The sequence below is a fragment of the Corythoichthys intestinalis genome, chromosome 6, assembly GCF_030265065.1.
Source record: "Corythoichthys intestinalis isolate RoL2023-P3 chromosome 6, ASM3026506v1, whole genome shotgun sequence".
In the NCBI taxonomy this organism is placed as follows: Eukaryota; Metazoa; Chordata; class Actinopteri; order Syngnathiformes; family Syngnathidae; genus Corythoichthys; species Corythoichthys intestinalis.
Window position 1 is genome coordinate 55,187,552 of NC_080400.1, and position 14,350 is coordinate 55,201,901.

Here is a 14,350-nt window from a genome sequence, read left to right on the forward strand (position 1 = left end):
ACAGTAGGCAGTACGTCAGTCTCATAATCTGAAGGTCGTGAGTGCAATCCTCACACGAGGCTGGTTTTGAACAAAATGCACATTATGACGGATCGCCTTCAGGATTCATCCAGTCAGAGCAGAACAATAATATCCCGACAACAATCCTGAACAGGGGGAATACAATCATCTCTTCCAAGTAGAATCTGTTGTTTCATTGGCAGTTCCACTGATTTGTCTTTGTCAAATGCACCATTGGTCACCGAGTTTTTTCGTATGAAAGAGCGAAAAGTCAGCCTCGTTTGTACAGTAGATAGTACGGCAGTCTCATAATCTGAAGGTCGTGAGTTCAAACCTCACACGAGGCAGGTTTTGAACAAAATGCACATTATGACGGATCGCCTTCAGGATTCATCCAGTCAGAGCAGAGATACAACAATCCTGAACAGGGAGAATACAATCATTTCTTCCAAGTAGAATCTGTTGTTTCATTAGGAGTTCCACTGATTGTCCTTGTCTTTTTGTATTAAAGAACAGAATCTTAGCCTCGTTTGGACAGTAGGCAGTACATCAGTCTAATAATCTGAAGGTCGTGAGTTCAATTCTCACACGAGGCAGGTTTTGAACAAAATGCACACTATGAAGGATTGCCTTCAGGATTCATCCAGTCAGGGCAGAACAATAATATCCCGACAACAGTCCTGAACAGGGAGAATACAACCATCTCTTCCAAGTAGAATCTGTTGTTTCATTGGCAATTCCTCTGATTCTGTTAGTCAAAAGCACCATTTGTCACTGTGTTTTTTTGTATAAAAGAGCCAAATATCTGACTCGTTTGTACAGTAGGTAGTACGTTAGTCTCATAATCTGAAGATCGTGAGTTCAATCTGTGATTTCAAATGCACATTATGACGGATCACCTTCAGGATTCATCCAGTCAGCGCAGATAGAAACATCCCGACAACAATCCTGAACAGGCAGAATACAATCATTTCTTCCAAGTAAAATCTGTTGTTTCATTAGGAGTTCCACTGATTGTCCTTGTCTTTTTGTATTAAAGAGCAGAATGTCAGTCTCATAATCTGAAGGCCGTGAGTTCAATCCTAACACGAGGCAGGTTTAGAACAAAATGCATATTATGACCGATCGCTTTCAGGATTCATCCAGTCAGAGCAGATATATAACATCACGACAACTATCCTGAACAGGGAGAATACAACCATCTCTTCCAAGTAGAATCTGTTGTTTCATTGGCAGTTCCACTGATTTGTCTTTGTCAAATGCACCACTTGTCACCGAGTTTTTTTTAAATGAAAGAGCCAAATATCAGCCTCGTTTGTACAGTAGGTAGTACGTCAGTCTCATAATCTGAAGGTCGTGAGTTCAATCCTCACACGAGGCAGGTTTAGAACAAAATACAAGTTATGACGGATCGCCTTCAGGATTCATCCAGTCAGAGCAGAACAATAATATCCCGACAACAATCCTGAACAGGCAGAATACAATCATCTCTTCCAAGTAGAATCTGTTGTTTCATTAGGAGTTCCACTGATTGTCCATGTCTTTTTGTATTAAAGAACAGGATGTCAGCCTCGTTTGTACAGTAGGCAGTACGTCAGTCTCATAATCTGAAGGTCGTGACTTCAATCCTCACATGAGGCAGGTTTTGAACAAAATGCACATTATGACGGATCGCCTTCAGGATTCATCCAGTCAGAGCAGAACAATAATATCCCGACAACAATCCTGAACAGGGGGAATACAATCATCTCTTCCAAGTAGAATCTGTTGTTTCATTGGCAGTTCCACTGATTTGTCTTTGTCAAATGCACCATTAGTCACCGAGTTTTTTCGTATGAAAGAGCGAAAAGTCAGCCTCGTTTGTACAGTAGGTAGTACGGCAGTCTCATAATCTGAAAGTCGTGAGTTCAAACCTCACACGAGGCAGGTTTTGAACAAAATGCACATTATGACGGCTCGCCTTCAGGATTCATCCAGTCAGATCAGATATATAACATCCCGACAACAATCCTGAACAGGCAGAATACAATCATCTCTTCCAAGTAGAATCTGTTGTTTCTTTAGGAGTTCCACTGATTGTCCATGTCTTTTTGTATTAAAGAGCAGAATGTCAGCCTCGTTTGTACAGTAGGCAGTACGTCAGTCTCATAATCTGAAGGTCGTTAGTTCAATCCTCACACATGGCAGGTTTTGAACAAAATGCACATTATGATGGATCACCTTCAGGATTCATCCAGTCAGCGCAGATATATAACATCCCGACAACAATCCTGAACAGGGGGAATACAATCATCTCTTCCAAGTAGAATCTGTTGTTTCATTGGCAGTTCCACTGATTTGTCTTTGTCAAATGCACCATTAGTCACCGAGTTTTTTCGTATGAAAGAGCGAAAAGTCAGCCTTGTTTGTACAGTAGGTAGTACGGCAGTCTCATAATCTGAAATTCGTGAGTTCAAACCTCACACGAGGCAGGTTTTGAACAAAATGCACATTATGACGGATCGCCGTCAGGATTCATCCAGTCAGAGCAGATATATAACATCCCGACAACAATCCTGAACAGGCAGAATACAATCATCTCTTCCAAGTAGAATCTGTTCTTTCATTAGGAGTTCCACTGATTGTCCATGTCTTTTTGTATTAAAGAGCAGAATGTCAGCCTCGTTTGTACAGTAGGCAGTACGTCAGTCTCATAATCTGAAGGTCGTGAGTTCAATCCTCACACGAGGCAGGTTTTGAACAAAATGCACATTATGACGGATCGCCTTCAGGATTCATCCAGTCAGAGCAGAACAATAATATCCCGACAACAATCCTGAACAGGGGGAATACAATCATCTCTTCCAAGTAGAATCTGTTGTTTCATTGGCAGTTCCACTCATTCTGTTAGTCAAAAGCACCATTTGTAATCGAGTTTTTTTGTATAAAAGACCCAAATACCTGAGTCGTTTGTACAGTAGGTAGTACGTTAGTCTCATAATCTGAAGATCGTGAGTTCAATCTGTGAGTTCAAATGCACATTATGACGGCTCGCCTTCAGGATTCATCCAGTCAAAGCGAATATATAACATCCCGACAAAAATCTTGAACAGGGAGAATACAATCATCTCTTCCAAGTAGAATCTGTTGTTTCATTGGCAGTTCCACTGATTTGTGTTTGTCAAATGCACCATTTGCCACCAAGTTTTTTTCTACGAAAGCAAAGAATATCAGCCTCGTTTGTAAAGTAGTACGTCAGTCTCATAATCTGAAGGTCGTGAGTTCAATCCTCACACGAGGCAGGTTTAGAACAAAATGCACATTATGACGGATCGCCTTCAGGATTCATCCAGTCAGAGCAGATCTGTAGCATCCCAAAAACAATCCTGAACAGGCAGAATACAACCATCTCTTCCAAGTAGAATCTGTTGTTTCATTGGCAGTTCCACTGATTTGTCTTTGTCAAATGCACCACTTGTCACCGAGTTTTTTTAAATGAAAGAGCCAAATATCAGCCTCGTTTGTACAGTAGGTAGTACGTCAGTCTCAACGAGGCAGGTTTAGAACAAAATACAAATTATGACGGATCGCCTTCAGGATTCATCCAGTCAGAGCAGGTATATAACATCCCGACAACAATCCTTAACAGGGAGAATACATTTATCTCTTCCAAGTAGAATCTGTTGTTTCATTGGCAATTCCACTGATTCTGTTCGTCAAAAGCACCATTTGTCACCGAGTTTTTTTGTATAAAAGAGCCAAATACCTGACTCGTTTGTAAAGTAGGTAGTACGTCAGTCTCATAATCAGAAGGTCGTGAGTTCAAACCTCACACAAGGCAGATTTTGAACAAAATGCACATTATGACCGATCGCCTTCAGGATTCATCCAGTCAGAGCAGATATGTAGCATCCCAACAACAATCCTGAACAGGCAGAATACAACCATCTCTTCCAAGTAAAATCTGTTGTTTCATTGGCAGTTCCACTGATTTGTCTTTGTCAAATGCACCACTTGTCACCGAGTTTTTTTTATATGAAAGAGCCAAATATCAGCCTCGTTTGTACAGTAGTACGTCAGTCTCATAATCTGAAGGTCGTGAGTTCAATCCTCACACAAGGCAGGTTTAGAACAAAATGCAAATTATGACCGATCGCCTTCAGGATTCATCCAGTCAGAGCAGGTATATAACATCCCGACAACAATCCTGAACAGGGAGAATACATTTATCTCTTCCAAGTAGAATCTGTTGTTTCATTGGCAATTCCACTGATTCTGCTAGTCAAAAGCACCATTTGTCACAGAGTTTTTTTGTATAAAAGAGCCAAATACCTGACTCGTTTGGACAGTAGGTAGTACGTTAGTCTCATAATCTGAAGATCGTGAGTTCAATCTGTGATTTTAAATGCACATTATGACGGATCACCTTCAGGATTCATCCAGTCAGCGCAGATATGTAACATCCCGACAACAATCCTGAACAGGCAGAATACAATCATTTCTTCCAAGTAGAATCTGTTGTTTCATTAGGAGTTCCACTGATTGTCCTTGTCTTTTTGTATTAAAGAGCAGAATGTCAGTCTCATAATCTGAAGGCCGTGAGTTCAATCCTAACACGAGGCAGGTTTTGAACAAAATGCATATTATGACCGATCGCTTTCAGGATTCATCCAGTCAGAGCAGATATATAACATCACGACAACTATCCTGAACAGGGAGAATACAACCATCTCTTCCAAGTAGAATCTGTTGTTTCATTGGCAGTTCCACTGATTTGTCTTTGTCAAATGCACCACTTGTCACCGAGTTTTTTTAAATGAAAGAGCCAAATATCAGCCTCGTTTGTACAGTAGGTAGTACGTCAGTCTCATAATCTGAAGGGCGTGAGTTCAATCCTCACACGAGGCAGGTTTAGAACAAAATACAAATTATGACGGATCGCCTTCAGGATTTATCCAGTCAGAGCAGAACAATAATATCCCGACAACAATCCTGAACAGGCAGAATACAATCATCTCTTCCAAGTAGAATCTGTTGTTTCATTAGGAGTTCCACTGATTGTCCATGTCTTTTTGTATTAAAGAACAGGATGTCAGCCTCGTTTGTACAGTAGGCAGTACGTCAGTCTCATAATCTGAAGGTCGTGAGTTCAATCCTCACACGAGGCAGGTTTTGAACAAAATGCACATTATGACGGATCGCCTTCAGGATTCATCCAGTCAGAGCAGAACAATAATATCCCGACAACAATCCTGAACAGGGGGAATACAATCATCTCTTCCAAGTAAAATCTGTTGTTTCATTGGCAGTTCCACTGATTTGTCTTTGTCAAATGCACCATTTGCCACCAAGTTTTTTTCTACGAAAGCAAAGAATATCAGCCTCGTTTGTAAAGTAGTACGTCAGTCTCATAATCTGAAGGTCGTGAGTTCAATCCTCACACGAGGCAGGTTTAGAACAAAATGCACATTATGACGGATCGCCTTCAGGATTCATCCAGTCAGAGCAGATCTGTAGCATCCCAAAAACAATCCTGAACAGGCAGAATACAACCATCTCTTCCAAGTAGAATCTGTTGTTTCATTGGCAGTTCCACTGATTTGTCTTTGTCAAATGCACCACTTGTCACCGAGTTTTTTTAAATGAAAGAGCCAAATATCAGCCTCGTTTGTACAGTAGGTAGTACGTCAGTCTCAACGAGGCAGGTTTAGAACAAAATACAAATTATGACGGATCGCCTTCAGGATTCATCCAGTCAGAGCAGGTATATAACATCCCGACAACAATCCTGAACAGGCAGAATACAATCATCTCTTCCAAGTAGAATCTGTTGTTTCATTAGGAGTTCCACTGATTGTCCATGTCTTTTTGTATTAAAGAGCAGAATGTCAGCCTCGTTTGTACAGTAGGCAGTACGTCAGTCTCATAATCTGAAGGTCCTGAGTTCAATCCTCACACGAGGCAGGTTTTGAACAAAATGCACATTATGACGGATCGCCTTCAGGATTCATCCAGTCAGAGCAGAACAATAATATCCCGACAACAATCCTGAACAGGGAGAATACAATCATCTCTTCCAAGTAGAATCTGTTGTTTCATTGGCAGTTCCACTGATTCTGTTCGTCAAAAGCACCATTTGTAATTGAGTCTTTTTGTATAAAAGAGCCAAATACCTGAGTCGTTTGTACAGTAGGTAGTACGTTAGTCTCATAATCTGAAGATCGTAAGTTCAATCTGTGGGTTCAAATGCACATTATGACGGCTCGCCTTCAGGATTCATCCAGTCAAAGCGAATATATCACATCCCGACAACAATCTTGAACAGGGAGAATACAATCATCTCTTCCAAGTAGAATCTGTTGTTTCATTGGCTGTTCCACTGATTTCTCTTTGTCAAATGCACCATTTGTCACCGAGTTTTTTTGTATGAAAATGCCAAATATCAGCCTCGTTTGTACAGTAGGTAGTACGTCAGTCTCATAATCTGAAGGTCGTGAGTTCAATCCTCACACGAGGCAGGTTTAGAACAAAATGTACATTATGACTGATCGCCTTCAGGGTTCATCCAGTCAGAGCAGATATATAACATCACGACGACAATCCTGAACAGGGAGAATACAATCATCTCTTCCAAGTAGAGTCTGATGTTTCATTGGCTGTTCCACTGATTGTTCAAGTCTTTTTGTATTAAAGAGCAGAATGTCGACCTCATTTGTAAAGTAGGCACAATGTCCGTCTCATATTCTGAAGGTCGTGAGTTCAAACCTCACACGAGGCAGGTTTTGAACAAAATGCACATTATGACGGATCGCCTTCAGGATTCATCCAGTCAGAGCAGAACAATAATATCCCGACAACAATCCTGAACAGGGGGAATACAATCATCTCTTCCAAGTAAAATCTGTTGTTTCATTGGCAGTTCCACTGATTTGTCTTTGTCAAATGCACCATTTGCCACCAAGTTTTTTTCTACGAAAGCAAAGAATATCAGCCTCGTTTGTAAAGTAGTACGTCAGTCTCATAATCTGAAGGTCGTGAGTTCAATCCTCACACGAGGCAGGTTTAGAACAAAATGCACATTATGACGGATCGCCTTCAGGATTCATCCAGTCAGAGCAGATCTGTAGCATCCCAAAAACAATCCTGAACAGGCAGAATACAACCATCTCTTCCAAGTAGAATCTGTTGTTTCATTGGCAGTTCCACTGATTTGTCTTTGTCAAATGCACCACTTGTCACCGAGTTTTTTTAAATGAAAGAGCCAAATATCAGCCTCGTTTGTACAGTAGGTAGTACGTCAGTCTCAACGAGGCAGGTTTAGAACAAAATACAAATTATGACGGATCGCCTTCAGGATTCATCCAGTCAGAGCAGGTATATAACATCCCGACAACAATCCTGAACAGGCAGAATACAATCATCTCTTCCAAGTAGAATCTGTTGTTTCATTAGGAGTTCCACTGATTGTCCATGTCTTTTTGTATTAAAGAGCAGAATGTCAGCCTCGTTTGTACAGTAGGCAGTACGTCAGTCTCATAATCTGAAGGTCCTGAGTTCAATCCTCACACGAGGCAGGTTTTGAACAAAATGCACATTATGACGGATCGCCTTCAGGATTCATCCAGTCAGAGCAGAACAATAATATCCCGACAACAATCCTGAACAGGGAGAATACAATCATCTCTTCCAAGTAGAATCTGTTGTTTCATTGGCAGTTCCACTGATTCTGTTCGTCAAAAGCACCATTTGTAATTGAGTCTTTTTGTATAAAAGAGCCAAATACCTGAGTCGTTTGTACAGTAGGTAGTACGTTAGTCTCATAATCTGAAGATCGTAAGTTCAATCTGTGGGTTCAAATGCACATTATGACGGCTCGCCTTCAGGATTCATCCAGTCAAAGCGAATATATCACATCCCGACAACAATCTTGAACAGGGAGAATACAATCATCTCTTCCAAGTAGAATCTGTTGTTTCATTGGCTGTTCCACTGATTTCTCTTTGTCAAATGCACCATTTGTCACCGAGTTTTTTTGTATGAAAATGCCAAATATCAGCCTCGTTTGTACAGTAGGTAGTACGTCAGTCTCATAATCTGAAGGTCGTGAGTTCAATCCTCACACGAGGCAGGTTTAGAACAAAATGTACATTATGACTGATCGCCTTCAGGGTTCATCCAGTCAGAGCAGATATATAACATCACGACGACAATCCTGAACAGGGAGAATACAATCATCTCTTCCAAGTAGAGTCTGATGTTTCATTGGCTGTTCCACTGATTGTTCAAGTCTTTTTGTATTAAAGAGCAGAATGTCGACCTCATTTGTAAAGTAGGCACAATGTCCGTCTCATATTCTGAAGGTCGTGAGTTCAAACCTCACACGAGGCAGGTTTTGAACAAAATGCACATTATGACAGATTGCCTTCAGGATTCATCTCGTAAGAGCGGAGATATAACATCCCGACAACAATCCTCAACAGGCAGAATACAAACATCTCTTCCAAGTAGAATCTGTTGTTTCATTGGCAGTTCCACTGATTTGTCTTTGTCAAATGCACCATTTGTCACCGAGCTTTTTTGTATAAAAGAGCCCAATAACTACCTCGTTTGGACAGTAGGTAGTACGTTAGTCTCATAATCTGAAGGTCGTGAGTTCAATCCTCACACGAGGCAGGTTTTGAACAAAATGCACATTATGACGGATCGCCTTCAGGATTCATCCAGTCAGAGCAGATATATAACATCCCAACAACAATCCCGAACAGGGAGAATACAATCATCTCTTATTCTCCCTGTTCGGGATTGTTGTCGGGATGTTATATATCTGCCAATCATTTCTTCCAAGTAGAATCTGTTGTTTCATTGGCAGTTCCACTGATTGTCCATGTCTTTTTGTATTAAAGAGCAGAATGTCATCCTCGTTTGTACAGTAGGCAGTACGTCAGTCTCATAATCGGAAGGTCGTGAGTTCAATCCTCCCACGAGGCAGGTTTTGAACAAAATGCACATTATGACGGCTCGCCTTCAGGATTCATCCAGTCAGAGCAGATATGTAGCATCCCGACAACAATCCTGAACAGGCAGAATACAATCATCTCTTCCAAGTAGAATCTGTTGTTTCATTGGCAGTTCCACTGATTCTGTTAGTCAAATGCACCATTTGTCACCGAGTTTTTTTCGTATGAAAGAGACAAATATCAGCCTCTTTTGTACAGTAGGTAGTACGTCAGTCTCATAATCTGAAGGTCGTGAGTTCAAACCTCACACGAGGCAGATTTTGAACAAAATGCACATTATGACAGATCGCCTTCTGGATTCATCCAGTCAGACCAGATATGTAGCATCCCAACAACAATCCTGAACAGGCAGAATACAAACATCTCTTCCAAGTAGAATCTGGTGTTTCATTGGTAGTTCCACTGATTTGTCTTTGTCAAATGCAGCATTTGTCACCGAGCTTTTTTGTATAAAAGAGCCCAATACCTGCCTCGTTTGGACAGTAGGTAGTACGTTAGTCTCATAATCAGAAGGTCGTGAGTTCAATCCTCACACGAGGCAGGTTTTGAACAAAATGCACATTATGACGGCTCGCCTTCAGGATTCATCCAGTCAGAGCAGATATATAACATCCCAACAACAGGGAGAATAAGAGATGATTGTATTCTCCCTGTTCGGGATTGTTGTCGGGATGTTATATATCTGCCAATCATTTCTTCCAAGTAGAATCTGTTGTTTCATTGGCAGTTCCACTGATTGTCCATGTCTTTTTGTATTAAAGAGCAGAATGTCAGCCTCGTTTGTACAGTAGGCAGTACGTCAGTCTCATAATCGGAAGGTCGTGAGTTCAATCCTCACACGAGGCAGGTTTTGAACAATATGCACATTATGACGGCTCGCCTTCAGGATTCATCCAGTCAGAGCAGATATGTAGAATCCTGAACAGGCAGAATACAATCATCTCTTCCAAGTAGAATCTGTTGTTTCATTGGCAGTTCCACTGATTCTGTTAGTCAAATGCACCATTTGTCACCGAGTTTTTTTCGTATGAAAGAGACAAATATCAGCCTCTTTTGTACAGTAGGTAGTACGTCAGTCTCATAATCTGAAGGTCGTGAGTTCAAACCTCACACGAGGCAGGTTTTGAACAAAATGCACATTATGAAAGATAACCTTCAGGATTCATCCAGTCAGAGCGGATATATAACATCCCGACAACAATCCTGAACAGGGAGAATACAATCATCTCTTCCAAATAGAATCTGTTGTTTCATTGGCAGTTCCAACACAAAGTCCTCTGCGCTCCGCTCAGCTCCGTACCGGATGACGCAACAAATACAATGCAGATCGCCAGCGAAGCCCAATGTCAACAGCATACGACTCTCATATGTTCCGTACACTCGCGGACTCTAGACGCGCATGCGCAAAATGGAGGTGACTATACCTGATCAGATCAACACAAAGTTTATTATTGTGACAGTATTTTCAGGGAGAAAAACACGCCAAAAATGCACAAAGGCCAGTAATACAGTTTAGCTACAGTTAAATTCAGTTCAACAGACACAAAAGCACACAATAACCCGCGGATGCAACTCCCCCGCCCCTACAGTTATACTCACGCGCGCTAGAAGTAAAATTGGGGCTAAAAAATCCAGCCCGATCCGACCCGGGCCCATGGGTATTAAAACCCGACCCGGCCCGAGCGCGATCAATCAACTTGGTTTGCAGGCCCGAGCCTGGAAAAAATCCCCGAAATTTTATGTTTTATTTGTAGGCCGGAGCACGAAATGTGGATGTGATGTGTCAGTCAGACCTCGACAGAGCACTGCTTGGAAAAAACAAATTAAAGCCTGTCTTTTGTAAATAATTCTCCCAGTTAACAAGAGTGTATATGCATATTCAATAAACATTTATATATTTTATATTTGTGTGTCTGTTCTATCAGGTGGATGTTTCAATTTCTTGGCAATTAAATGCAGCAGCCCATTTGACATTCATTTAGATTTTCTCGGGTTGGCAGAAAAAAACAAGTTTTTTAAATGTTTAAATAGTCTGCATATTTTCATAATCATTATAAATGCATTTACACAACGAAATAACGCTGGAAAAGTTTGTTTAATATATTTCTGTGTGGGATATTGTGCTCACATGGACGCGCCTCTCTGACAAGGAGAGGATCCGCGCGGCTCCTGTTCGCAATTGCCATACAGCGCCTTCTGTTTCATTCAAATTATTTATTTGCAGGTATTCCTTAGTTTAACATCCATACATCGTTTTAGTTGACATATAAAAATATATATTTATTACAAAAAAGTTAGCAAGAGAGAAGCCCGGCCCGACCCGAACGTAATAATTGACATTTTAGGCCCGACCATGCCCGAAATTCGGGTCGGGTCAGCTTCGAGCTTAAGATATTACCTCTAGCGTGCGTACACATATATACACAAACATAGTGTAGCACTTGCAAGAATTGCCAGCGGCAATTAGTTTCAGTAAATAAGCACAGAAGTCTAGCTCACTTTTTACTGTTTGTTTTTTTCCGCGCTCTCTTCGCGTTGCCGCATCAAAAACACCAACAAAAGTCGCGCTGACGACCAATGCAGCTTCCTAGTGACGCTACAATAGTATTATGAAGAATGTCTTTTCCTTTAGTCATTTTAAAATATATTGTTTGGAGATACACGAGCACTGTACATCCCATGCAAATGACCTCTATACATTTTGTTTTGTGTAAATTATAACAAAATATGGTTAAAATTAGATGCATAATACTTTTATTAACATTATTTACTTTGAAAGACCGGATATTGCTGCCGTTATATTTCCTGATTGGTGCGTGCTAAACAGCAGGGCTTGATCCGGCCGCAGGTTGACGTTTGTATTTTAGTTTTGACGGATCGGAGAGGCGGACTCAGGCGCATCCGGATCGGAGCTGAGCGGATCATGTGGACCACCTCGTATTGACTACAATACAAACGTATTTGTTGCGTCGTTCGGAATGCAGCTGAGCATAGCGGGGCGGACTATGTGTATTTCGGCCTTTACGGCTCCTTCATCTTCAGCTGCACCTCCTCCTCCACACCTGCCTCCAATCTGCACTCAACTGTCTGCCACGATAATAGACCAGTCTGCACATCATTCAATGCCAGAGATTCACCTAACCACGTATGGTAACGTAGAGGCCACGCTTCAGACAAACTTTGCGACTTATTTATTTTACTTTCTCCACAGTAACACCAAACCTACTCGGCCTTCCAGCACAGTCAGGAAATATGCAGTCACCACCGCTTCTCACCGGTTTTGCCTCTGTTGAATAAATAAGACCTCCGGCTGCTTCTGATTACCGACTTCTCATTGCTGTGCTTTTGGGTCTTATCCTCCAGCCACCTTATAAAGATTTTTTTTTTTCAGTTATATTTAATTTATTTACTTCGACAAATGTTAAGTGGTCTTAAGACATATTTTAATTTTTTTGCATTCCTGGATAGTTGAGAGATTATAAACATGTCTGTATTTATTGTGTATGTTATTATGATTGAAGTTATGTTCAAATATTGTAATTTAAATTTGCTAATAAAATCAAAACATCTATTCTGGAAGTTTTCTAAATGTTTTTTTTTAGTCGTTTTTGAACACAAAGGTATGAATCGAATAGTGTATCACATGGACCAACATAAAAGTAAGTATTAGTCAATACAGATATATTTTGCATTGATCATTTAGCCTATCAATTAATTAGGTTTATACTCGTGAGAAATGTAGCCCTGACCCTTGTTCACCTAATCTGTTTGGTCTCATTAATGTCCCGTCCCCAGCAAAACGTTTTCATGCAGGTTATGCTGTCCCTATCAATGTTGAGACAAAACCTCTGCCGTAGTAATATACACATTGTTAATTAAAAAGTTTTCTTGTGTTTACTTCATTGTCATCTAGGGTTTGTTGGTTTCCATATTTTATAAAAACATATATGGGCCAAAGTGCTTTGAAAATGAAACCAAAAACAGCATGGAAGGGAAAACACTCATAAATCATTTAAAACAGAAATATCAAAATACTGTATATAAATGATACAATAAAATACAAACATTACTAATAATTAATACATGGAAACGGTCTATGAGACTTTAAAGCTAGCTTATCAGGTAAACACAAACAGTTTTGTCTTTATTCATATCCCATTATATAATTTTCCAGTAGTTAAAGTTGCTTAATCAAATAAAGCGACACAACCGGGAATCGAACCCATATTTTGTGAGCTATTTTTTGAATTAATCATAGGGCTTAAGTGCAACAAATGCATGATAGCCTTGGTGCAGTAGGTACTATGTCAGTCTCATAATCTGAAGGCTGAGCATTCAATGAATTTTCCAGTTCTTTCCTTGAATACTGACTCAGATCTCTGTGTGTCTATGTGTATATATACTGTATATACACATATCTATATGTGCATAATGTATGCGTATATTACACAAATGTTAGACAAAATGTTTTACAGCACAAACAAGAACAAACAATTGATATTTTTAGTAGGGCTGTCAAAATTGTCGCGTTAACGCGCGGTAATTAATTTTTTAAATTAATCACGTTAAAATATTTGACGCAATTAACGCACATGTCCAGCTCAGACAGTATTCTGCCTTTTGGTAAATTTTACAGCAAGACTTTTTGTGCTGCAGCACAACAGCGAACTCTTGTGGTCGCTTTGCGACATGGTTTATTTTTTTCTTGCCAGTTCATTATGGCTGCACGACGTCTCGGGCTGATAATGTTGTGCTTATATGATCCTTGGACAAGATTTGTCCGTAAGTATGGTTGTTGTAAAGAATGTACATATTATGTTAGTAAGCGAAATGTTCTATTTTTTGTATGAGACGCTTTTTGTTTATGTTTAGTGAGCCTGTATAGCGTGCTAAGCTAACGTTGTTGCTAATGCAATGCTTGTGTACTTTTTTTTTTTGTAGTTTTATGACGGTCTAAAGAGGACAATGGTTTGAGGCTATTTTATTAATAAATCAGATGAAAAAGGAAGAAGTCTTATTATTCGTTCACTAGCTGTCTAGCTTTGGAAAAAGTAGACGCTTCGGAGTGAGGACAGCATAGACAGATTTAAATGACAGTAGAGTGAAATGCCCACTACAGTCCTTATGTACCGTATGTTGAATGTACAGTGGGGAGAACAAGTATTTGATACACTGCCAATGGGAAAATCCATATATATCCACCTTGTGTCTTATCTTTCCATTCCAACAATTTATTTTACAGAATATAAATAATTTACAGAAAAATATGGCATATTTTATGGATTATAGATTAATTGCGATTAATTACGATTAATTAATTTTTAAGCTGTAATTAACTCGATTAAAAATTTTAA

At 40.0% G+C, this 14,350-nt stretch overlaps 1 protein-coding gene and 9 non-coding genes across 11 annotated transcripts in view; 9 read left to right on the forward strand and 1 right to left on the reverse strand.

Annotated features, from left to right (window-relative positions):
• The window catches only part of LOC130917198 (E3 ISG15--protein ligase HERC5-like), a 168,089-nt gene that overhangs the window by 70,751 nt on the left and 82,988 nt on the right, over positions 1–14,350 (reverse strand). The window lies entirely within an intron of this gene.
• trnai-aau (transfer RNA isoleucine (anticodon AAU)) lies at positions 524–596 on the forward strand. Its single transcript has one exon. It is a non-coding gene; the product is annotated as a tRNA-Ile (tRNA).
• Positions 1,309–1,381, forward strand: trnam-cau (transfer RNA methionine (anticodon CAU)). The gene has a single exon. It is a non-coding gene; the product is annotated as a tRNA-Met (tRNA).
• On the forward strand, positions 2,659–2,731 carry trnam-cau (transfer RNA methionine (anticodon CAU)). The gene has a single exon. It is a non-coding gene; the product is annotated as a tRNA-Met (tRNA).
• trnam-cau (transfer RNA methionine (anticodon CAU)) lies at positions 4,815–4,887 on the forward strand. The gene has a single exon. It is a non-coding gene; the product is annotated as a tRNA-Met (tRNA).
• trnam-cau (transfer RNA methionine (anticodon CAU)) lies at positions 5,075–5,147 on the forward strand. Its single transcript has one exon. It is a non-coding gene; the product is annotated as a tRNA-Met (tRNA).
• trnam-cau (transfer RNA methionine (anticodon CAU)) lies at positions 6,425–6,497 on the forward strand. Its single transcript has one exon. It is a non-coding gene; the product is annotated as a tRNA-Met (tRNA).
• On the forward strand, positions 8,035–8,107 carry trnam-cau (transfer RNA methionine (anticodon CAU)). The gene has a single exon. It is a non-coding gene; the product is annotated as a tRNA-Met (tRNA).
• Positions 9,180–9,252, forward strand: trnam-cau (transfer RNA methionine (anticodon CAU)). Its single transcript has one exon. It is a non-coding gene; the product is annotated as a tRNA-Met (tRNA).
• Positions 10,043–10,115, forward strand: trnam-cau (transfer RNA methionine (anticodon CAU)). The gene has a single exon. It is a non-coding gene; the product is annotated as a tRNA-Met (tRNA).